Source organism: Hyla sarda, chromosome 3 (assembly GCF_029499605.1).
Source record: "Hyla sarda isolate aHylSar1 chromosome 3, aHylSar1.hap1, whole genome shotgun sequence".
In the NCBI taxonomy this organism is placed as follows: domain Eukaryota; kingdom Metazoa; phylum Chordata; class Amphibia; order Anura; family Hylidae; genus Hyla; species Hyla sarda.
The window spans coordinates 255,929,116-255,952,527 of NC_079191.1; the positions used below are offsets into that span (position 1 = coordinate 255,929,116).

General features: G+C 44.6%; 1 long non-coding RNA gene across 2 annotated transcripts in view; it reads right to left on the reverse strand.

The window, feature by feature from the left end:
• LOC130362277 (uncharacterized) overlaps positions 1-23,412 on the reverse strand; it is a 74,973-nt gene that overhangs the window by 15,606 nt on the left and 35,955 nt on the right. For both annotated transcript variants that reach the window (XR_008891339.1, XR_008891338.1), the window contains exon 3: positions 8,645-8,779. This is a non-coding gene — a long non-coding RNA (uncharacterized LOC130362277). The remainder of the gene's footprint in view (positions 1-8,644; positions 8,780-23,412) is intronic.

A 23,412-nucleotide genomic window follows, 5' to 3' on the forward strand; every position in this document is an offset into this window, starting at 1 on the left:
TGAAGTTGGTGCTGGAGCAGTATTGTCGCGGGGAACTGCTTCTTTGACTAAGTTACGGCCTTGTGCTTTTTTCTCTCGAAAACTTTCTGCTGCAGAACAGAACTATAATGGTGGTAATCAAGAGCATTTGGCAATTAAGTGGGCTTTTGAGGAATGGAGACATTTTCTCGAAGGGTCAGTTCATTAGGTTACAGTAATTACTGATCACAAAAATGTTACCATCCTTGAGTCTGACAAATGTCTCAATCCTCGTCAAGCCCGATGGGCCTTGTTTTTTTACTCGGTTTTATTTTGTCATCACTTATCATCCGGGTACTAAAAAAGTTAAGGCTGATGCCTTATCGTGGAGTTTCAGTGCTTCTCAGCCTATTGATTCTAATCCAGAGACAATCCTCCCAGAGGTTGTGGTAATTTCAGCAATATCTTTAGATTTAACTTCTAAGATATTGAACAATCAAGGCTTGGTTCCTCTAGAGACTCCTAGAGGCAAAATCTTTGTACCCAGTCAGTTTCATCTCTGAATTATTGAAGAATGTCATTGTTTCCCATTGGCAGGTCATTCTGGTATTCAGGGTACAAGGAAATTGCTTCAAAGGAAATTCTGGTGGCCAATTCTCAACAGGGATGTGGAGTCTTTTGATATCGCATGTGAAATTTGTGCTCGAGCAAAGACTCATCGGACACGTCCCGCAGGAGAGTTGTGTCCGTTGTCTATTCCCAATAGGCCCTGGACTTATATTTCTATGGATTTTATGACTGATGACTGATTATGATGAGGGAAAGACTCTTCTATGGGTGGTGGTTGACAGGTTCAGTAAACAGTGTAAACTCGTTCCTCTAAAAAAAATCTCCCTTTGGCCAAAATTCTTGCTAATCTATTTTTAAGACATGTTGTTAGGTACCATGGGGTTCCCGAAAATATTGTGTCTTATCGAGGTGTACAATTTATTTCAAAATTTTGGCAAGCTTTATATCCACAAGCTTTTCATCCACAATCTAATGGTTAAACAGAAAGAATGAATCAGAATGTCTAACAATACCATAGATGTTACGTGTCAGATAGACAGGATGAATGAGCTTCTTTTCTGTCTCTTGCTGAGTTTGCTTTGAATAATCAAGATCATTCTTCTACTGGTATGTCACCATTCTTCTGTGTATATGGATTTCTTCCACGGTTTTCTTCCTGTACTTATACCATTAATGATAATCCTGAGGTTGAAACTACTTTGAGTAAACATTTGCATCTCAAGATGCAGTCTAAAAAGTTGGCTTCTCGGTCTATTGGGCCTCATGAGATAATTGAAGTTATTAATTCGGTGTGTTACAGATTAAAATTGCCTACTTCAATTAAGGTCCATAATGTTTTTCATTGTTCTTTACTGAAATTGTCTGTTCCTACACAATCCCCTGTTCCTGTGCCTCCTCCTGTTGAATCGTCGGGTACAAAACTCGGTCCAATAGTTGGTTCACTGGAAAGGGTATGGTCCAGTGGAGAGATTGTGGGTTCCAGCTTCTTTCATTCGTGTTTCCACCTTGGTCAAGAAATTCCACGACTCTCATCCGGACAAACCCATATTTAAGGGTCTAGTGGCCCCTCCTAAAAGGGGGAGGGGTACTGTCCGGACCCATAGGGTTAAACGGTTCTGACAGTTTCTTTTGTTTACTTTTTGTTGCTGGGTTACGACCGGCTGTCTGGACTGGTCAGCTGACCTTCATTGGAGCACCTGTTCTGGCTCCTATATAAGTTGGCAGTCTGCTCACACACCCTGCCTGCGAAAGAGCTTCATCTCCTTGCTAGCATGTATATTGTATCCTGTATTCCTGGCAAATCTGACCCATTGGCTCCACTCTCTGACCCTTCTCCTGTTTCTGCGACTTGGCACTTCTGGGATCTCTTGGTAATGACTCGACTTCTGGACTGTGACTTATTGTGTGTGTGTGTTTAGATATTATTTCTGTTAGTCTGTGTGCTCCCTTACAGTATCCTGACTTTGACTGTATTATAGTTTGTTTTGTTGACCCTTTCTCCCCTCACCTATTTTAGGAAGGGTCCGTCAATGTGGTTGTTGATCCCCTGCCTAAGGAGGATAGGCAAGTAGGCAGGGAAAGGGGGAATGGGCGAGAATAGTGTTGCACTTCTTCCCTGCCAATACTTGACATTCTCAGTATGAACTGCTGATGTCTGATTGTGGGTTCATTGTTCGTCCTCAGCATATCCACCATGATGCCTTAGTATCTGCACCATTCCTACCACCTTGAGTCCCACAATTGACATGCTCAGCCACTGCAACCCCTCCACCACCTCAGCAACATGTCTCAAAGGCTGACTATAGCACAAGAATTCACAACTAACTCACCACCATATCATCAGACTCTTCTTTCTCCTTGTGAGAAGACCTCAAATGAGTCAACCAGTTCAAAAGGGTCGTACTATCCTGTAAAACTACACAACCCCTGAAAGACAGTGAGAACTTTGGTTGGCTGATGTGGCAACTACTTCTCCCACCAGGCACCTGGCTGCGGCTGCTGCTATCTGTATTGGTGCTGGTACTGCCACCAGTACTCTTACTTGGAAAGAACATGGCAGGGGTGTTCTTTCCTCTACCCCATCCAACAATTCCTTTACCAGATGTATTTTTTGTATCTTATAAAATATTTTAAGGTTATTTTGATATTTTTGGGGTGCTTTTTCAGTTGCCTACTAGTCAACTTTAACTTTCAACATTTGAACAACATTGTTAACTAACAACCGGGTAGGTTAAGTGTCTGTTCGATTAAACAAAGGATAAATGTGTACAGGACATTTTGAAGGCTAATGCGAGTTTAATGTACATTCTTTTTATTACGCTGTTAGCTTACAACTAAGTAAATATAGTGGGGCGAAAAAGTATTTAGTCAGCCAATTGTGCAAGTTCTCCCACTTAAAAAGATGAGAGAGGCCTGTAATTTTCATCATAGGTATACCTCAACTATGAGAGGCATAATGGGAAAAAAATCCATAAAATCACAATGTCTAATTTTTAAATAATTTATTTGCAAATGATGGTGGAAAATAAGTATTTGGTCAATAACAAATGTTTATCCCAATACTTTGTTATATTCCGTTTGTTGGCAATGACAGAGGTCAAACGTCTTTTGTAAGTCTTCACAAGATTTTCACACACTGTTGCTGGTATTTTGGCCCTTTCCTTCATGCAGATCTCCTCTAAAGCAGTGATGTTTTGGGGCTGTTGCTGGGCAACACGGACTTTCAACTCCCTCCAAAGGTTTTCTAAAGGGTTGAGATCTGGAGACTGGCTAGGCCACTCCAGGACCTTGAAATGCTTCTTATGAAGCCACTCCTTCATTGCCCGAGCGGTGTGTTTGGGATCACTGTCATGCTGAAAGACCCAGCCACGTTTCATCTTCAATGTCCTTGCTGATGGAAGGAGGTTTTTACTCAAAATTTTACAATACATGGCCCCATTCATTCTTTTCTTTACATGGATCAGTCGTCCTGGTCCCTTAGCAGAAAATCAGCCCCAAAGCATGATGTTTCCACCCCCATGCTTCACAGTAGATATGGTGTTCTTTGGATGCAACTCGGCATTCTTTCTCCTTCAAACACAAAGAGTTGAGTTTTTACCAAAAAGTTCTACTTTGGTTTCATCTGACCATATGACATTCTCCCAATACTCTTCTGGATCATCCAAATGCTCTCTAGCAAACTTCAGATGGGCCCGGACATGTACTGGCTTAAGCAGCGGGACACATCTGGCACTGCATGATTTGAGTCCCTGGTGGCGTAGGGTGTTACTGATGGTAGCTTTTGTTACTTTGGTCCCAGCTCTCTGCAGGTCATTCACTAGGTCCCCCCGTGTGGTTCTGGGATTTTTGCTCACCGTCCTTGTGATCATTCTGACACCATGGGGTGAGATCTTGCATGGAGCCCCAGATCGAGGGAGATGATCATTGGTCTTGTATGTCTTCCATTTTCGAATAATTGCTCCCTCAGTTGATTTCTTCACACCAAGCTGCTTGCCTTTAGCAGATTCAGTCTTCCCAGCCTGGTGCAGGTCTATAATTTTGTTTCTGGTGACCTCTGACAGCTCTTTGGTCTTGGCCATAGTGGAGTTTGGAGTGTGACTGTTTGAGGTTGTGAACAGGTGTCTTTTATACTGATAACAAGTTCAAACAGGTGCCATTAATACAGAAAACAAGTGGAGGACAGAGGAGACTCTTAAAGAAGAAGTTACAGGTCTGTGAGAGCCAGAGATCTTGCTTGTTTGCAGGTGACCAAATACTTATTTCCCACCATAATTTGCAAATAAATTCATTAAAAATCAGACAATGTGATTTTATGGATTTTTTTTTTCTCATTATGTCTCTCATAGTTGAGGTATAACTATGATAAAAATTACAGGCCTCTTATCTTTTTAAGTGGGAGAATTTGCACAATTGGTGGCTTACTAAATACTAGACTGTTCCCCCTTAAGCTATTTTGTCCCACTCTATAATGTGTGTTTTATTAAAGCGGTACTCCGCCCCTAGACATCTTATCCCCTATCCAAAGGATAGGGGATAAGATGTCAGATCACCGGGGTCCCAGTGCTGGGGACCCCGGGGATCGCTGCTTCAGCACCCCGCTATCATTACTGCGCAGAGCGAGATCGCTCTGCACGTAATGACGGGCAATACAGGGGCCAGAGCATTGTTACGTCAAGGCTCCTCCCCCGTGATGTCACGGCCCTCCCCCGTCAATACAAGTCTATGGGAGGGGTCGTCACGCCCCCTGCCATAGACTTGCATTAAGGGGACAGGCCGTGATGTCATGAGGGGTGGAGCCATGACGTCACGCTGCTCCGGCCCCTGTATTGCCCGTCATTACGCACAGAGCGAACTCGCTCTGTGCAGTAATGATGGCAGGGTGCCGCAGTGGCGATCCCCGGGGTCCCCAGCAGCGGGACCGCGGCGATCTAACATCTTATCCCCTATCCTTTGGATAGGGGATAAGATGCCAGGGGCGGAGTACCCCTTTAAACCAAGAATATATACATACAGGCGCTTTAGAAGGCTAATGCGTGTTAAATGTACATGCTATTTGTTGCACTGCTATTTTAAAACCGGTAGGTATACTGTGTTTGTGATTATACCCCAAAAGTGTAAATAAAGGCGCTATCATACAGGTCAACACACAGCTTTGCTGTATTGATCACGGCATCTGAGGGGTTAATGGCAGACATTCACGTGATTGTGGATGTCAGCCATTACCGGCGGGTCCCTGGCTGCTATCAGCAGCCGGGAACTGCTGGGCATAACCCGAGCATCGCTCTGATGCTTGCGATCATGTACATCCTGGTGCGTCCTGGTGCGTTAAAGAGGTACTCCGGTGAAAACCTTTTTTCTTTTAAATCAACTGGTGGCAGAAAGTTAAACATATTTGTAAATTACTTATATTAAAAAATCTTAATCCTTCCAGTACTTATTAGCTGCTGAATGCTACAGAGGAAATTCCTTTCTTTTTGGAACACTGATGACATCACGAGCACAGTGCTCTCTGCTGACATCTCTGTCCATTTTAGCAACCATGCATAGCAGATGTATACTAGGGGCAGCATGGTGGCTCAGTGGTTAGCACTGCTGCCTTGCAGTGCTGTGACCTTGGGTTCAAATCCCACTAAGGAAAACAATAAATAAAGCATTATTATTATTATAGTAACGTCAGCAGAGAGAACTGTGCTCGTGATGTCATCAGAGAGCATTCCAAAAAGAAAATAATTTCCTCTATAGTATTCACCAGCTAATAACTACAGGAAGGATTAAGATTTTTTAATAGAAGTAATTTACAAATATGTTTAACTTTCTGCCACCAGTCGATTTAAAAGAAAAAAGGTTTTCACCGGAGTACCCCTTTAAGTACCACCGCACCAGGACGTACATTTACGTCCTTCATCATTAAGAGGTTAAGCATACTTACTTTGTTAATAAAGTTAGGATACAATACGCAATTTTGTAATGACACATTCTCTTCATCTCAACATCTCTTACATACTGTATAACATGCATTTATTTACCAGCACATAATGTGTAGTACAACAGCACCCTCTTATGGTCAAAAGTTGGAAGTACCAGTCTTCAGATTCAAAATAAATGTTTTCTAATGTAAGTGCTAAGAAGATGAGCACCAATCCTGATAAGGGGTTTAACTGCCCTAAAATATCGGACACCTGACAGACCCCATTCAAGGCAATGAGACTCGATGGGATTCAACCCATTTAGGGTCCTTTCGGAAAAAAGAGCTGAACAGACCCTTCAGAGCATGACAGCAGTCTGAACTTAGCCTAAGTGTATTGAATTTTTATCATGAGTTTTTCTATACATGTGGCACTGTATAGTCCCTCATTGCAGAAACCATAAGTGAGAAATTGGAAGTCACACAAGCTTTTTTTGCAGGTAAAAATCCAAAGTGTGTGTAAGGATAAAACATGGTAATAAGTGAGAGACCGAATTGGAAACACATGTCTTCGTCAATCAAATAATCTGGTCTGAATGTATGTTTATTGAAATTTAAGGTGTACCTGTTCAGTGGTAGTCTGAGTATTCAGTATTCAGCTCTGTGTCACGTGACTTTCCAACAAGTTTTAATTTAAACGCTTACTCCAGTACACAAAAATTCACAGTGAAATCCGCCAGAAACCTCATCTCAATCTCCAGCTACAGCTGCCTTTACCTTAGGGATCATTTATGTTAAGGTTAGCAGCATATGTTTGCTATGGGGATTTTCTCCTGCTCCGGACAGTTCCTGACATGGACAGAGGTTTCAGCAGAGAGCACTGTTGTCGGACAGAAAAGGAATTCAAAAAGAAAAGAACTTGCTCTGTAGTATACAGCAGCTGATAAGTATTGGAAGGATTAAGTTATGAAGTAATTTACAAATCACATTAACATTCTAGTACCAGTTGATTTAAAAAAAAATTGTTTTTCACTGAAGTACCCCTTTAACACCTTAAAGGGGTACTCCGCCCCTAGACATCTTATCCCCTATCCAAAGGATAGGGGATAAGATGTCAGATCACCGGTGTCCCGCTGCTGGGGACCCCGGGGATCACTGCTGCAGCACCCTGCTATCATTACTGCGCAGAGCGAGATCGCTCTGCACGTAATGAGGGGCAATACAGGGGCCGGAGCATCGTTACGTCACGGCTCCGCCCCTCGTGGCGTCACGGCCCGCCCCCGTCAATACAAGTCTATGGGAGGGGGCGTGGCAGTCGTCACGCCCCCTGCCATAGACTTGCATTAAGGGGATGGGCCGTGATGTCATGAGGGGCGGAGCGGCCCCTGTATCACCCGTCATTACGCACAGAGCGAACTCGCAGCGGTGATCCCCTGGGTCCCCAGCAGCGGGACTGTGGCGATCTGACATCTTATCCCCTATCCTTTGGATAGGGGATAAGATGCCAGGGGCGGAGTACCCCTTTAAGGACGAAGGGCGTATCTTTACATCCTCATCCCACTCCCCCTCTATGACGCGGGGTCACAAGCTGACAGCCGCCGGGGCCCGTGGCTAATACCGGACATCACCAATCTCGGTGATGCCCAGCATTAACCCCTTAGACGCCGCAATCAACTTTGTCAAAAATAGAAAAAATCTATCCTGGCAGCTCAGCGGAGCTGATCGGGACCACCGCAGGGAAACCTCGGTGTCCTCATCAGCTTAAAAAAAGGCGGGAGGGCCCTTACCATTTTTACCGAAAAGTGCACTGTGTAGAATCGGAAGCCCCCAAAAGTTACAAAATGGCAGGGTTTTGTTTTTTTCAATTCTGCCCCACAAATATTGTAGGGGATAAATTGAAAGTGTTATGATTTTTAGAAGGTGAGGAGGAAAAAATGAAAGTGCAAAAATGAAAAAGGTAGCATATTATTTATGCTGCAGAAATTTATTAGATTTATTATGGAGAAAATCTACGCCCACATGGTAATAATATGCAACCATAGGCTGTTATTCTGCTGGGAGATACAAAGGTTCTCTTTTTACAGATTACATTGCTTCCAGGGAAGAATACACTGCCTGATGGCTTAGGTTAGGTTCACACTGTTGTTGTGCTCTGATTTGTTCAGGGTCCATTTAGATCCTTTTTAGTTTTTTTGTGTTGAATGGACCCTGAATGGGTCAGAGCAGAACTTAAACTGCCAGTGGGATCCCATTGACTTCTCCTCTAAAGTGTCTGACATTTTAAGGGAACTCGGACAAGCAGTATTTTTTTCTCTGCTGAACTCCCGTCCTTCCAATGGACTGAGTGATGGAGCTCCCTTTAGCGGCGCACAGTAGTCATGTGATCATAACCTTACAGTGTCATCAATCCTTAGTGAGGAGGTGGAACACTGGACAAATTTTTATGCACTTTGGTATGTTATTATTATATTGCCTTGTTAAGGGCAGCAGGTTAGGTAGCATAACATATTTTCTTTGAAAAATAATGTATTCTCAACAGTGAATAATTAAAGGTTACACTACATTTATCCAAATATTATATAAATAACTTGAATTCCATTCTTTTACTTTCTACTAGGGAAGCACAACCTTATCTAGCTTTTCAAGTTCAAGAGTCACATTGCCAGCCAGTACCGCTCTCTAGAGATGCAATATAACTGATAGAACCCTTACCTTATAGACATTTATGGCACATACTATTGCTTTTCATATGCCATAAATACTCCTCTGATAAAGTGACTTGTAGACAGAAAAGGTTGTCCACTTCTACCATACGTATGTATCAGAGAATATGGGTCCCCTGTTTCCCTGGGGAGAGAGAGGAAACAAGATTACTGTGCACGCATGATTTTATATCAGTTATTTCCATAACTTCCATAAGCTACAACAACCTCTCCATCATCTTACTGGAGTATTGAATAAAACAATTATGGATTGTTATTTGTAAAAGTAATAAATGTCTCAAATGGAAATGCCCCTTTAGAGAATGACTCTGCCCCATTTGAGTGCTAAACATATTATTACCAACTGCTGGAGAGGGGGGGGTGGTGGAACCTGCTGCCTACTAGGGGAGGGGGAATAACTGCTGCCTACTGGTAATTAGTAACTGCTGCCTACTGGGGGGGGGGACTGCTGCATACTGGGGGGATTTACTGCTGCCTACTGGGGGAAGGTGGAATAACTGCTGCCTACTGGGAAGGGGAAATAACTGCTTCTTACTGGGAAAGGGGGATAACTGCTGCCTACTCAGGGAAGGGGGGATACCTACTGCCTATTGGTGATGGGTAACTGCTGCCTACTGGATAGGGGGGATAACTGCTGTCTACTGGGGGGATTTACTGCTGCCTACTAAGGGAATAACTGCTAACTACTGGGGGTGGAGTAACTTCTGCCTACTGGGAGAGGGATAACTGCTGCGTACTGGGGAATAACTGCTAGCTCCTGGGGAGGCATAACTGCTGCCTACTGGGGGAATAACTTTTTGCCTACTGAGGTTATAACTGCTGCCTACTTGGGGGGGGGATAACTGCTGTCTATTGTGGGGGAGGGTTGGGGGATAACTGCCACCTACTGGGGGGATAAACTGTTGCCTACTGGGGGCCTACCTGGCTACTTGGGGGGAATGCCTGACTACTGGGGGGGGAGGGGACTGCATGTATCTGGCTAATTGGGAGAAATCTGGGACATACCCCACATTTACCATTTAGGGCACCAAGGGAGTCATTATTACTGTTTGAGGAACTATAGATTCAGAGATTGTATAGAGGTGGGATGCATGTTGGAAAAGTAAGGTGGCTAAGATCTGGCACATTTTGTAGAAAAGAGTCATGGCTGGAAGAAGTTGCCAAGATGTCATCTGTGATTCACTGCTAGTATCTACTGGAATATGGTCACTAAATGGTGGAATAGTAGTCTGTATATAATTTGGGTTATGCAGTATGACCCTTAGGGGGAAGGGGGGGGGGAGGTTTCCCCCTAGGATTAAAATATCCTAGGTACACCTCTGCTGTCTTAGCTATAATATTGACTGTAATATTCATTATTGTTTTTCAGCTTGTCCATAACCTTTGTTGCCTGCCTCTACCCTCTGATCTTCTACGTAGACACTAAAGTGTCATGTTACAAGTTCTAAGTGCCACCAGAGGGCAGTTGGACTCGAAACACCTTTTGAGTGCTTTGTAATAATACATTTAGCAAGTTTCTATACAAGCTTACATTGTGAGATTGCATGGGATAAGCAAAGTTTCTGAAATCATTGTTTTCTTCATCCACTGGGTGTCTCTGTTTATTTAATAACATTAAGGAAGGGCTTAAACGTAACTTTTATTAGTAATAATAACAAATAATATATACCATATAGTAAGTGTGTGTACTCCAAGACACCAAGGACAATATGAAAGGTCACCTGGGGCAGGACAACCATATATTTTCTTCCACCAGTCTATTAAAGGGAAAGTGGCAACAACAATATTTTATATAGTATGTATGTTGTGTGATACCTAACACTGCCCTCCCTATGCGTTTCTGCCATAAGGTAATTATTACATCATCGGCAGACACTCTGCATTATGTGAATACATAAACCAACATCAGAAATATCTGTATATGCATAATGCATATACAGTGGGTCAAAAAAGTATTTAGTCAGCCACCAATTGTGCAAGTTCTCCCACTTAAAAAGTTGAGAGAGGCCTGTAATTTTCATCATAGGTATACCTCAACTATGAGAGACATGATGAGAAAAAAATCCATAAAATCCCATTGTCTGATTTTTAAAGAATTTATTTGCTAATTATGGTGGAAAATAAGTATTTGGTCAGTAACAAAAGTTCATCTCAATACTTACAATACGTATTTTGACCCATTCCTCCATGCAGATCTCTTCTAGAGCAGTGATGTTTTTGGGCTCTCACTGGGTGAGACAGACTTTCAACTCCCTCCAAAAGTTTTCTATGGGGTTGAAATCTGGAGACTGGCTAGGCCACTCCAGGACCTTGAAATGCTTTTTATGAAGCCATCCTTCATTGCCTGGGCGGTGTGTTTGGGATCATTGTCATGCTGAAAGACCCAGCCACGTTTCATTTTCAATGCCCCTCTGATGAAAGGAGGTTTTCACTCAAAATATCATGATACATGGCCTCATTCATTCTTTCCTTTACACGGATCAGTCGTCCTGGTCCCTTAGCAGAAAAACAGCCCCAAACATGATGTTTGCACCCCCATGGTTCACAGTAGGTGTGGTGTTCTTTGGATGCATTTCAGCATTCTTTCTCCTTCAAACACAACGAGTTAAGTTTAAAAAAAAAAGTTCCACTTTGGTTTCATCTGACCATATGACATTCTCCCAATACTCTTCTAGATCCTCCAAATGCTCTCTGGCAAACTTCAGATGGGTCCGGACATGTACTGGCTTAAGCAGGGGGACACGTCTGGCGCTGCATGATTTGAGTCCCTGGCGGTGTAGTGTGTTACTGATGGTAGCCTTTGTTACTTTGGTCCGGGCTCTCTGCAGGTCGTTCACTAGGTCCCCCCCGTGTGGTTCTGAGATTTTTGCTCACCGTTATTGTGATCATTTTGACACCACAGGGTGAGATCTTGCATGGAGCCCCAGATCGAGGGAGAATATCAGTGGTCTTGTAGGTCTTCCCTTTTATAATAATTGCTCCCTTAGTTGATTTCTTCTCACCAAGCTGCTTGTCTATTGCAGATACGGTCTTCCCAGCCTGGTGCAGGAATACAATTTTGTTTCTGGTGTCCTTCGACAGCTCATTGGTCTTGGCCATAGTGGAGTTTGGAATGTGACTGTTTGAGGTTGTGGACAGGTGTCGTTTTTACTCATAACAAGTTCAAACAGGTGCCATTAATACAGGTAAGGAGGGGAGGACAGATGAGACTCTTAAAGAAGAAGTTACAGGTCTGTGAGAGCTAGAAATCTTGCTTGTTTGTAGGTGACCAAATACTTATTTTCCACCATAATAAAATTGCAAATAAATTCTTTAAAAATCAGATATTGTGATTTTATGGATTTTTTCTCATTATATCGCTCATAGTTGAGGTATACCTATGATGAACATTACAGGCCTCTCTCATCTTTTTAAGTGGGAGAACTTGCACAGTTGGTGGCTGACTAAATACTTTTTTGGCCCACTGTAGCTAAAAGCAGCTTGTGGGCCAGTTTATACCATCCAAACATAGCCAATTCGATTATGGATCTGTTGGCTGTGTCCAGAAGCTGCTCTCCTGTGCTCCTGCTTTGGCAAGGGGGCTGTGCACTGGTGTTCATGATCGGTCAGCAGTTAGTAAGTTGCAGTTTCTCAGTACTAAAATTCCCTACTCACTCCACTACCACAGCACTTCTGCCACTTTCACATCCAGTGCATCTACAGAACAGTGCTTTACACAGCAGACTTTCTCTCCACACAGCAAGTCTGCAAAAGTTGCTTTATTCATTGCCTGCCTGCCCTTCTGCATGTGCCCTGTGGCATTACTCAGCATAAGGCACCATTGTATAAACACATAACTTTTTCCTATTCCAATAAAGATTTATATGCATATAACAGGGAGATAGTGATGTAGGCTGTGGGGGCTGGTCAAATGTGATGATATCATGGGGAGGGGCTTGAGCTCAGAGACAAGATACAGCCAATCCTCCTGAGGCAGAATGATAGGTTGTCTCAGGAGAGAGAGGGAGGAGACTGGAAGTTGGAGACAACACTACACTAAAAATGAACAGCTACTCAATTTCCTTCCTGGGTTGATTGATGTAAAAGAATGCTGAAGCCAGCAAATTTATCGATAAAACTTTAATAGTAAGTTATATATCTTGGTGTGATAGTTTATTTATACATTTTTCCCCTGTTACCATAATACTCCTTTAACCCCTTAACCCCTTAAGGACCCAGCCATTTTACACCTTAGGACCCGGCCATTTTTTGAACATCTGACCACTGTCACTTTAAACATTAATAACTCTGGGATGCTTTTACTTATCAATCTGATTCCGAGATTGTTTTTTCGTGACATATTCTACTTTAACATAGTGGTAATATTTTGTGGTAACTTGCATCCTTTCTTGGTGAAAAATCCCAAAATTTTATGAAAAAATAGAAAATTTAGCATTTTTCTAACTTTGAAGCTCTCTGCTTGTAAGGAAAATGGATATTCCAAATATTTATTTTATTTTATTCACATATACAATATGTCTACTTTATGTTTGCATCATAAAATTGACGAGTTTTTACTTTTGGAAGACACCAGAGGGCTTCAAAGTTCAGCAGCAATTTTCCAATTTTTCACAAAATTTTCAAACTCACTATTTTTCAGGGACCAGTTCAGGTTTGAAGTGGATTTGAAGGGTCTTCATATTAGAAATACCCCACAAATGACCCCATTATAAAAACCGCACCCCCCAAAGTATTCAAAATGACATTCAGTCAGCGTTTTAACCCTTTAGGTGTTTCACAGGAATAGCAGCAAAGTGAAGGAGAAAATTCACAATCTTCATTTTTTACACTTGCATTTTCTTGTAGACCCAATTTTTGAATTTTTACAAGGGGTAAAAGGAGAAAATTTATACTTGTATTTGTAGCCCAATTTCTCTCGACTAAGCACATACCTCATATGTCCATGAAAAGTGTTCGGCGGGTGCAGTAGAGGGCTCAGAAGCGAAGGAGCGACAAGGGGATTTTGGAGAGTACGTTTTCCAGAAATGGTTTTTGGGGGGCATGTTGCATTTAGGAAGCCCCTATGGTGCCAGAACAGCAAAAAAAAACCACATGCCATACCATTTTGGAAACTAGACCCCATGAGGAACGTAACAAGGAATTAAGTGAGCCTTAATACCCCACAGGTGTTTCACGACTTTTGCATATGTAAAAAAAAAAAAAATATTTCACTAAAATGTGTGTTTCCCCCCAAATTTCACATTTTTGCAAGGGTTAATAGCAGAAAATACCCCCCAAAATTTGTAACCCCATCTCTTCTGAGTATGGAGGTACCCCATAAGTTGGCATAAAGTGCATTACGGGCGAACTACAATGCTCAGAAGAGAAGGAGTCACATTTGGCTTTTTGAGAGCAAATTTTGCTCGGGGGGCTTGTCGCATTTAGGAAGCCCCTATGGTGCCAGGACAGCAGAATAACCCCCACATGGCATACCATTTTGGAAACTAGACCCCTTGAGGAACGTAACAAGGGGTACAGTGAGCATTTACCCCCCACTGGTGTCGTTCAGATCTTTGGAACAGTGGGCTGTACAAAATATTTTATTTGCACAGCCCACTGATCCAAAGATCTATCAGACACCTGTGGGGGGTAAATTATCACTGCACCCCTCATTACATTCCGTGAGGGGTGTTGTTTCCGAAATGGGGTCACATGTGTTTTTTTTTTCTTTTTTGCGTTTGTCAAAACCGCTGTAACAATCAGCCACCCCTGTGCAAATCACCTCAAATGTACATGGCGCACTCTCCCTTCTGGGCCTTGTTGTGCGCCCCCAGAACACTTTACGCCCACATATGGGGTATCTCCGTAGTCGGGAGAAATTGCATTACAAATTTTGGGGGGCTTTTTTCCCCTTTACCTCTTGTCAAAATGAAAAGTATGGGGCAACACCAGCATGTTAGTGTAAAAATTTTTTTTTTTTACACCAACATGCTGGTGTAGACCCCAACTTCCCCTTTTCATAAGGGGTGAAAGGAGAAAAAGCCCCCCAAAATTTGTTAGGCAATTTTTGCCGAGTACGGAGATACCCCATATGTGACCCTAAACTGTTGCCTTGAAATACGACAGGGCTCCAAAGTGAGAGCGCCATGCGCATTTGAGGCCTAAATTAGGGATTTGCATAGGGGTGGACATAGGGGTATTCTACGCCAGCGATTCCCAAACAGGGTGCCTCCAGCTGTTGCAAAACTCCCAGCATGCCTGGACAGTCAACGGCTGTCCGGCAATACTGGGAGTTGTTGTTTTGCAACAGCTGGAGGCTCCATTTTGGAAACAGTGGCGTACCAGACATTTTCATTTTTATTGGGGAGGGGGGCTGTGTAGGGGTATGTGTATATGTAGTGTTTTTTACTTTTTATTTTATTTTGTGTTATCGTAGTGTAGTGTTTTTAGGGTACAGTCACACGGGCGGGGGGTTACAGCGAGTTTCCCGCTACGAGTTTGAGCTGCCGAGCAAAATTTGCTGCATCGCAAACTTGCAGCCTGATACTCACTGTAAGCCCCCTGCCCATGTGAATGTATCCTGTACATTCACAAGGGGGGGACCTCCAGCTGTTGCAAAACTACAACTCCCAGCATGCACAGTCTATCAGTGCATGCTGGCAGTTATAGTTTTGCAACAGCTGGAGGCACACGGGTTGGGAAACACTGAGTTAGGAAACAGACAATGTTTCCCAACCAGTGTGCCTCCAGTTGTTGCAAAACCACAACTCCCAGCATGCCCAGACAGCCGAAGGGCATATTGGGAGTAGTGGTTACGTAACAGCTGGAGGAGAACAGTTTGGGGACCACTGTGTAGTGGTGTCCAAGCTGCAATCCTCCAGATGTTGCAAAACTACAACTCCCAGTATGCCAAAACTGTCCAGGCATGCTGGGAGTTGTAGTTCTGCAACATCTGAAGGGCCAGATGTTACAGAACTACAACTCCCAGCATGCCTGGACAGTAAGGGCATGTTGAGGATGTGTAGTTTTGCAACATCTGGAAGGGCACAGTGGTCTCCAAACTGTGGACCTCCAGATGTTGCAAAACTGCAACTCTCAGCATGCCCAGACGCCAAGGGCTGTCTGGGCATGCTGGGAGTTGTAGTTTACAGGGTCCCATTACAGCAATGCATGTCGTTTTACGGCGACGTGCATTGCTGTAAAGGGCCCGACCGCGGCTGAAGATCTACTCACCTGTCGCCGCCGCCGCCATCTTCATCGCCGGGATCCGGGTCTTCAGGGACGAGGTAAGTACCGGGGCTGGTCCCCAGCACTCCCCCGTCCCCCGCCGCGTCCTCCGGTCTTCCTCCCGTCTTCTCCGGACTTCAAGGGGCCGGGCAGGACGGGAGGAAGTAACCGCCCCCCCTCCTGCGATTGGTCGGTTAACTAACCGACAGATCGCAGGGTATAGGAGGAGGTGGCAGGTTTGCCACCTCGCTCCTATACATTAGCATGGTCCTGGCTGTCTGTGACAGCCGGGATCATGCGAAATTACCGGGCGGTCGGGTCCCAGAGACCCGATCAGCCCGGTATCGCCGCAGATCGCAAGGGTGATTTCCCTTGCGATTTGCGGCGATCGCCGACATGGGGGGCCTACATGGCCCCCCTCGGCGTTTGCCCTGGATGCCTGCTGAAGCATTTCAGCAGGCATCCGCTTCCGATCTCTGCCCGGGGCGCGGCAGAGACCGGAGAAACACCAGGACGTACTAGTACGTCCTGGGTCCTTAAAGCCCAGGGTGCCAGGACGTTCTAGTACGTCCTGGGTCCTTAAGGGGTTAAGGACCAGGCCCATTTTGTCCTTAAGGACCAGACCAATTTTATTTTTGCATTTTCGTTTTTTCCTCCTCACCTTCTAAAAATTATAACTCTTTTATATTCCCATCCACAGACCCATATGAGGGCTTGTTTTTTGCGTCACCAATTTTACTTTGTAATGACATTACTTATTTTACCATAAAATGTACAGCGCAACCAAACAAATATTATTAATGTGGGGAAATTGAAAAGAAACCCACAATTTAGCAAATTTTGGAAGATTTTGTTTTCACGCTGTACACTTTACGGTAAAAATGACAAGTTTTATTTATTCTGTGGGTCAATACGATTAAAATTGTACCTATGATATATGCTTTTCTATAATTGTACCGCTTAAAAAACAATCTCAAACTATTTAAACAAAATTAGTATGTTTGAAATTGCCCTATTTTGACCACCTATAACTTTCTCATTTTTGCGTAAATGGGGCAGTATGAGGGCTCATTTTTTGTGCCATGATCTTTAGTTTTTATTAGTACCATTTTTGGTTAGGTTTAACTTTTTATACATTTTTTATAAAAAAAATTTTGGGAATAAAATGTGACAAAAAAGCAGCAATTTTTGACTTTTTAAAAAAAATTTAACGTTTACACCGTTCACCGTACGGGATAATTAGCAATATATACCTTTTTATTGGGAGAGGGGATATTTCAAATGTTTTTACTTTTTTATTTTACATTTCTTATTTTTTTTTTACACTTTATTAGTCCCCATAGGGGACTATTTATAGCAATCATTTGATTGCTAATAGTGTTCAGTGCTATGCATAGGACATAGCACTGATCAGTGTTATCGGTGATCTTTTGCTCTGGTCTGCTCGATCTCAGACCAGAGCAGAAGACCCCGGGAGACAGCTGGAGCCAGATGAGGGGACCTCCGGCTGCCATGCCGGATGATCGGATTCCTGTGGCAGAGCCGCGGGCGATCCGATTATCCATTTAAAGTACCGCACTGTATTGATCACAGCATCTGAGGGGTTAATGACGGACATCCGCGTGATCGTGGATGTCCGCCATTACCAGCAGGTCCCTGGCAGCTGATAGTGCCTGTGCTCGAGGTCATGGTGGCACGTAAATTTACGTCATGGTGCTTTAACCTCTTAAGGACGCAGGGCGTATGGATACGCCCTGCATCCCGAGTCCTTAAGGACGCAGGGCGTATCCATACGCCCGTGGGAATTCCGGCCCCCACCGCTAGCCGGTTGGGGATCGGAGCCGGATGCCTGCTGAAATCGTTCAACAGGCATCCCGGCATATCGCCCAGGGGGGTCATTATGCCCCCCCATGTCGGCGATCGCCGCAGATCGCTGGACAATTCAGTCCAGCGATCTGCGGCGATTCCGGGTCAATCGGGTCTCCAGTGACCCGGTGACCCGGAATTACTGGCTGTTCGGGGCCGTCTCTGACGGCCCCGAACAGCCAGAGCCTGCAGGGGTGAGGTGGAACTGGTGCCACCTCACGATCGCCCTGATTCGTCGGCCGGATTACCGGCCGACCAATCAGGGCGCCTGCTGCGGGTGTCACTCCCGCACCCGCTCCGCCCCTCTTCCGGAGGGCGTGAGCGGGTGCGGGAAGACGACCCCGGGTGCTGGGGACCCCGATCCCCGGCGTCAATGTTGGGATCGGGGCCCCAGGAGCGACGGCGGCGGCGAGGGACAGTCCTGTGATGAAGCAGCAGCAGGAGGTGAGTTACAGCCTCCTGCTGTTGCTTAGCAACAGCTCCCAGCATGCAAAAAGGGCATGCTGGGAGCTGTAGTTATGCAACAGCAGGAAGCAGACCACCACAACTCCCAGCATTCCCTTATGGGCATGCTGGGACTTATGGTTTTGCAACAGCTGGAGGCACATTTTTTCTATGGAAAAGTGTACCTTCAGCTGTTGTATAACTACAACTCCCAGCTTGCACAAACAGCTAAAGTGCATGCTGGGAGTTGTAGTGGTGCATCTGCTGGTTGCATAACTACAACTCCCAGCATGCCCGTTGGCTGTCGGTGACTGCTGAGAGTTGTAGTTTTGCAACAGCTGAAGGCACACTGGTTGTGAAACTTAGAGTTGTTTTTTTTACCTAACTACAACTCCCAGCAGTCACCTTACACCATGCACCGTACATGCTGGGAGATGTAGTTTTGCAACAGCTGGAGGCACACTGGTTTTGAAACACTGAGTAAGGTCACAAATTCCGTGATACATAACCAATGTGCCTACAGCTGTTGCAAAACTAAAACTCTCAGCATGTACAGTCTGTCAGCGCATGCTGGGAGTTGTAGTTTTGCAACAGCTGGATGTCCCCCCCAATGTGAACGTACAGGGTACACTCACATGGGCGGAGGCTTACAGTAAGTATCGGGCTGCAAGTTTGAGCTGCAGCAAATTTTGTGCAACAGCTCAAACTGCCAGCGAGAAACTACTGTGAACCCCCGCCCGTGCGACTGTACACTAAAAACACAACACTACACTAACACAAAAAATAAAATAAAAAGTAAAAAAACACTACATATACACATACCCCTACACAGCCCCCCTCCCCTCCCCAATAAAAATGAAAAACGTCTGGTACGCCACGGTTTCCAAAACGGAGCCTCCAGCTGTTGCAAAACAACAACTCCCAGTATTGTCGGACAGCCGTTGACTGTCCAGGCATGCTGGGAGTTTTGCAACAGCTGGATGCACCCTGTTTGGGAATCACTGGCGTAGAATACCCCTATGTCCACCCCTATGCAATCCCTAATTTAGGCCTCAAATGCGCATGGCGCTCTCACTTTGGAGCCCTGTCGTATTTCAAGGCAACAGTTAAGGGTCACATATGGGGTATCGCCGTACTCGGGAGAAATTGGGCTTCAAATTTTGGGGGGTATTTTCTGCTTTTACCCTTTTTAAAAATGTAAAGTTTTTGGGAAAAGAAGCATTTTAGGTAAAATTTTTTTATTTTTTTTACATATGCAATAGTCGTGAAACGCCTGTGGGGTATTAAGGTTCACTTAACCCCTTGTTACATTCCCCGAGGGCTCTAGTTTCCAAAATGGTATGCCATGTGGGCTTTTTTTGCGGTCCTGGCACCATAGGGGCTTCCTAAATGCGGCATGCCCCCAAAGCAAAATTTGCTTTCAAAAAGCCAAATGTGACTCCTTCTCTTCTGAGACCTGTAGTGCGCCAGCAGAGCACTTTTCACCCCCATATGGGGTGTTTTCTGAATCGGGAGAAATTGGGCTTCAAATTTTTGGGGGTATTTTCTGCTTTAACCCTTTGTATAAATGTACATTTTTTGGGAAACCAAGCATTTTAGGTAAATTTTTTTATTTTTTTTTACATATGCAAAAGTCGTGAAACACCTGTAGGGTATTAAGGTTCACTTTACCCCTTGTTACGTTCCCTGAGGGGTCTAGTTTCCAAAATGGTATGCCATGTGTTTTTTTATTTTGCTGTTCTGGCACCATAGGGGCTTCCTAAATGCGGCATGCCCCCAGAGCAAAATTTCCTTCAAAAAAGCCAAATGTGACTCCTTCTCTTCTGAGACCTGTAGTGCGCCAGCAGAGCTTTTTTCACCCCCATATGGGGTGTTTTCTGAATCGGGAGAAATTGGCCTTCAAATTTTGGGGGGTATTTTCTGCTATTACCCTTTTTAAAAATGTAAAACTTTAGGGAAGCCAAGCATTTTAGATAAAAACATTTTATTTTTTTTTACATATGCAAAAGTCGTGAATCACCTGTGGGGTATTAAGGTTCACATTACCCCTTGTTACGTTCCCCGAGGGGTCTAGTTTCCAAAATGGTATGCCATGTGGGGTTTTTTGCTGTTCTGGCACCATAGGGGCTTCCTAAAGGTGACATGCCCCCCAAAAACCATTTGACCCTCCTTCCCTTCTGAGCCCTCTACTCCGCCCGCCGAACACTTTACATAGACATATGAGGTTTGTGCTTACTCCAGAGAAATTGGGTTTCAAATACAAGTAAAAATTTTCTCCTTTTTACCCCTTGCAAAAATTCAAAAATTGGGTCTACAAGAACATGCGAGTGTAAAAAATGAAGATTGTGAATTTTCTCCTTCACTTTGCTGCTATTCCTGTGAAACCCGTAAAGGGTTAAAACGCTTACTGAATGTCATTTTGAATACTTTCAGGGGTGCAGTTTTTATAATGGGGTCATTTATGGGGTATTTCTAATATGAAGACCCTTCAAATCCACTTCAAACCTGAACTGGTCCCTGAAAAAAAGCGAGTTTCAAAATTTTGTGAAAAATTGGAAAATTGCTGCGGAACTTTGAAGCCCTCTGGTGTCTTCCAAAAGTAAAAACTCATCAATTTTATGATGCAAATATAAAGTAGACATATTGTATATGTGAATAAAAAAAAAATTATTTGGAATATCCATTTTCCTTACAAGCAGAGAGCTTCAAAGTTAGAAAAATGCAAAATTTTCAAATTTTTCATCAAATTTTGGGATTTTTCACCAAGAAAGGATGCAAGTTACCAAAAAATTTTACCACTGCGTTAAAGTAGAATATGTCACGAAAAAACAATCTCGGAATCAGAATGATAACTAAAAGCATTCCAGAGTTATTAATGTTTAAAGTGACAGTGGTCAGATTTGCAAAAAATGGCCGAGTCCTTAAGGTGAAAAAGGGCTCAGTCCTTAAGGGGTTAAGTACCACGGCACCTGTCTTGCTAACTAGTTTTAAACTCCTCAAAACGCTCACTGTTATACAAAACAGGCACACTTCTAAGCATAAGACATATTTTATTTACCTGTTTGCTAAAATCTAAACATAATGAAATATAAACAATGAATCATAGAAGTAAGAATCAATACATTTACCGGATATTGTATCATCACTCCGTGATCGGGGGACTCATCATCGATCGTAGGAGGTACCCGTCTATGTCTGCATCACACAACGCGTCCGCTGTGGCTGGAAATCCCATTGATTCGGGTAGTTACCAGAGTTTTTGTCCCTGATTTACCACGCCTTGCGCAGTCCCGTATATGCTCAATAATTGGTTCACGTACCCACTGCGCATTCACGTGGTGATCACGTGTGCTACTAGTTAGGGTTAAGTCCTGTTTTTGCGCGCTTACGGTTATGCGCCTTGTACACAACATGTTATATAAGTATGACATATCACGCATGCTCAGTAGTTGTTTACCAGAAGGGGTGGCGTGTGAACAGTACTGTTAAACCAATCACCATCCATCCTCCTCATGTGCAGATAAGATATGGAACCCGTTATTCTGAACTTAAGTAACCCTTATTTTTATACAGTTTCAGACAAGAACAAGAGCCATTACTATTCTTTATACAATTCATCATGATTCTAGCTATGCTAAATCAGACACTCACACAGACTTGTCAGAATCGTATCACAGCACCATGACGTACATTTATGTCCATTGTCATTAAGGGGTTAAAGTCAAGCTCGAAAGACCACTAAAATCATGGTGGATTAATTTTAACCCCTTAAGGACCAAGCACGTATGAGTATGTCCCTGCACCCTGGGTCTTAAGGACAAGGCACATACTCATACGTCCGTGGGAATTTCGCATCCCGCCGCGCCGGGCGGGTTGCGAAACCGGACGCCTGCTGAAATTCGTTCAGCAGGCGTCCGAGGCAAACGCCGAGGGGGGTCGCGCGGGCGATCTGCGGTGATTCCGGTCATTCGGGTCAGTGGTGACCCGATGACCCGGAACTAGATGGTGATCGGCGGTGTACAATACACCGCCAATCACCTGCCGTTGCTGGGGAGAGGTGACAATACTGTCACCTCCCCAGCAACGCTACTATTGGCTGGTGATCGTCTGGCCAATAGTAGGGCGGCAGAGGAGAGGTTAATGGTCTCTTCCCGCTGCTGCACCCGCTCTCTGTGTTCAGTCAGCGGGTGCAGCAGTGAGGAGAAGACCGTGGATCCCCCCTCGGAGCTCCGGAGCCCCCTCAGGAGCCTTAGAATAGGGACAGCGGATTGCAGGGACAGGTAGGAGTTAATAAAGTAAAAAAAAAAGTTTAAAAAAAGGTTTAAAAAGTTTTAAAAAGTCCCCAACCCTCTAATAGGTTCCCAAGGGTCCTATTAGTGTCTGATCCCTGACCCCGGGTCCTTTTAGGGGTTCAGGGAGCTGCGTGTGCCATCCATTTTTTTTTTGCCCTCAGCTTTTTTTTTTTTTTTTTTTATAAAAAAAAATCCCTTCCTGACCCCTAATAGGTCCCCCAGGGTCCTATTAGGGTCTGATCCCTTACCCCGGGACCTATTAGGGGTTCAGGAAGCTGCGTGCGCCACCCCTTTTTTTTTTTGGGCCCAGCTTTTCTATTACTGTTGTACACTTTTTACAAGCACCACACACTACATACTTCCCACTACTGCCCCCGGCTGCTAAGCAACAAAAGGAGGTCCCGCCGCCGCCGAGAGCTGCAGCTTCCGTACGGTATGAAGGTGTCAGGTATGGTAGTTTATTATGGCAGATGGGTGGGGGCACTGTAGGACTGTGGAGGACGATGGGGGAAGGGGTGGATGGGGGGGCTGTAGCAGTATGGAGGATGGGGGGCTGTGGGAGGATGGGGGGCTGTAGCAGTGTGGAGGATGGGGGGGCTGTAGCAGTGTGGAGGATGGGGGGGCTGTAGCAGTGTGGAGGATGGGGGGCTGTGGGAGGATGGGGAGCTGTAGCAGTGTGGAGGATGGGGGGCTGTAGCAGTGTGGAGGATGGGGGGCTGTGGGAGGATGGGGGGCTGTGGCAGTGTGGAAGATGGGGGGGTGCGGCATCCTCCACACTGCTACAGCCCCCATCCTCTACACTGCTACAGCCCCCCATCCTCCACACTGCTACAGCCCCCATCCTCCACACTGCTACAGCCCCCCATCCTCCCACAGCCCCCCATCCTCCACACTCCTGCAGCCCCCCCATAAATAAATAAGCCCTACCCTGAAAATAAGCCCTAGTGTG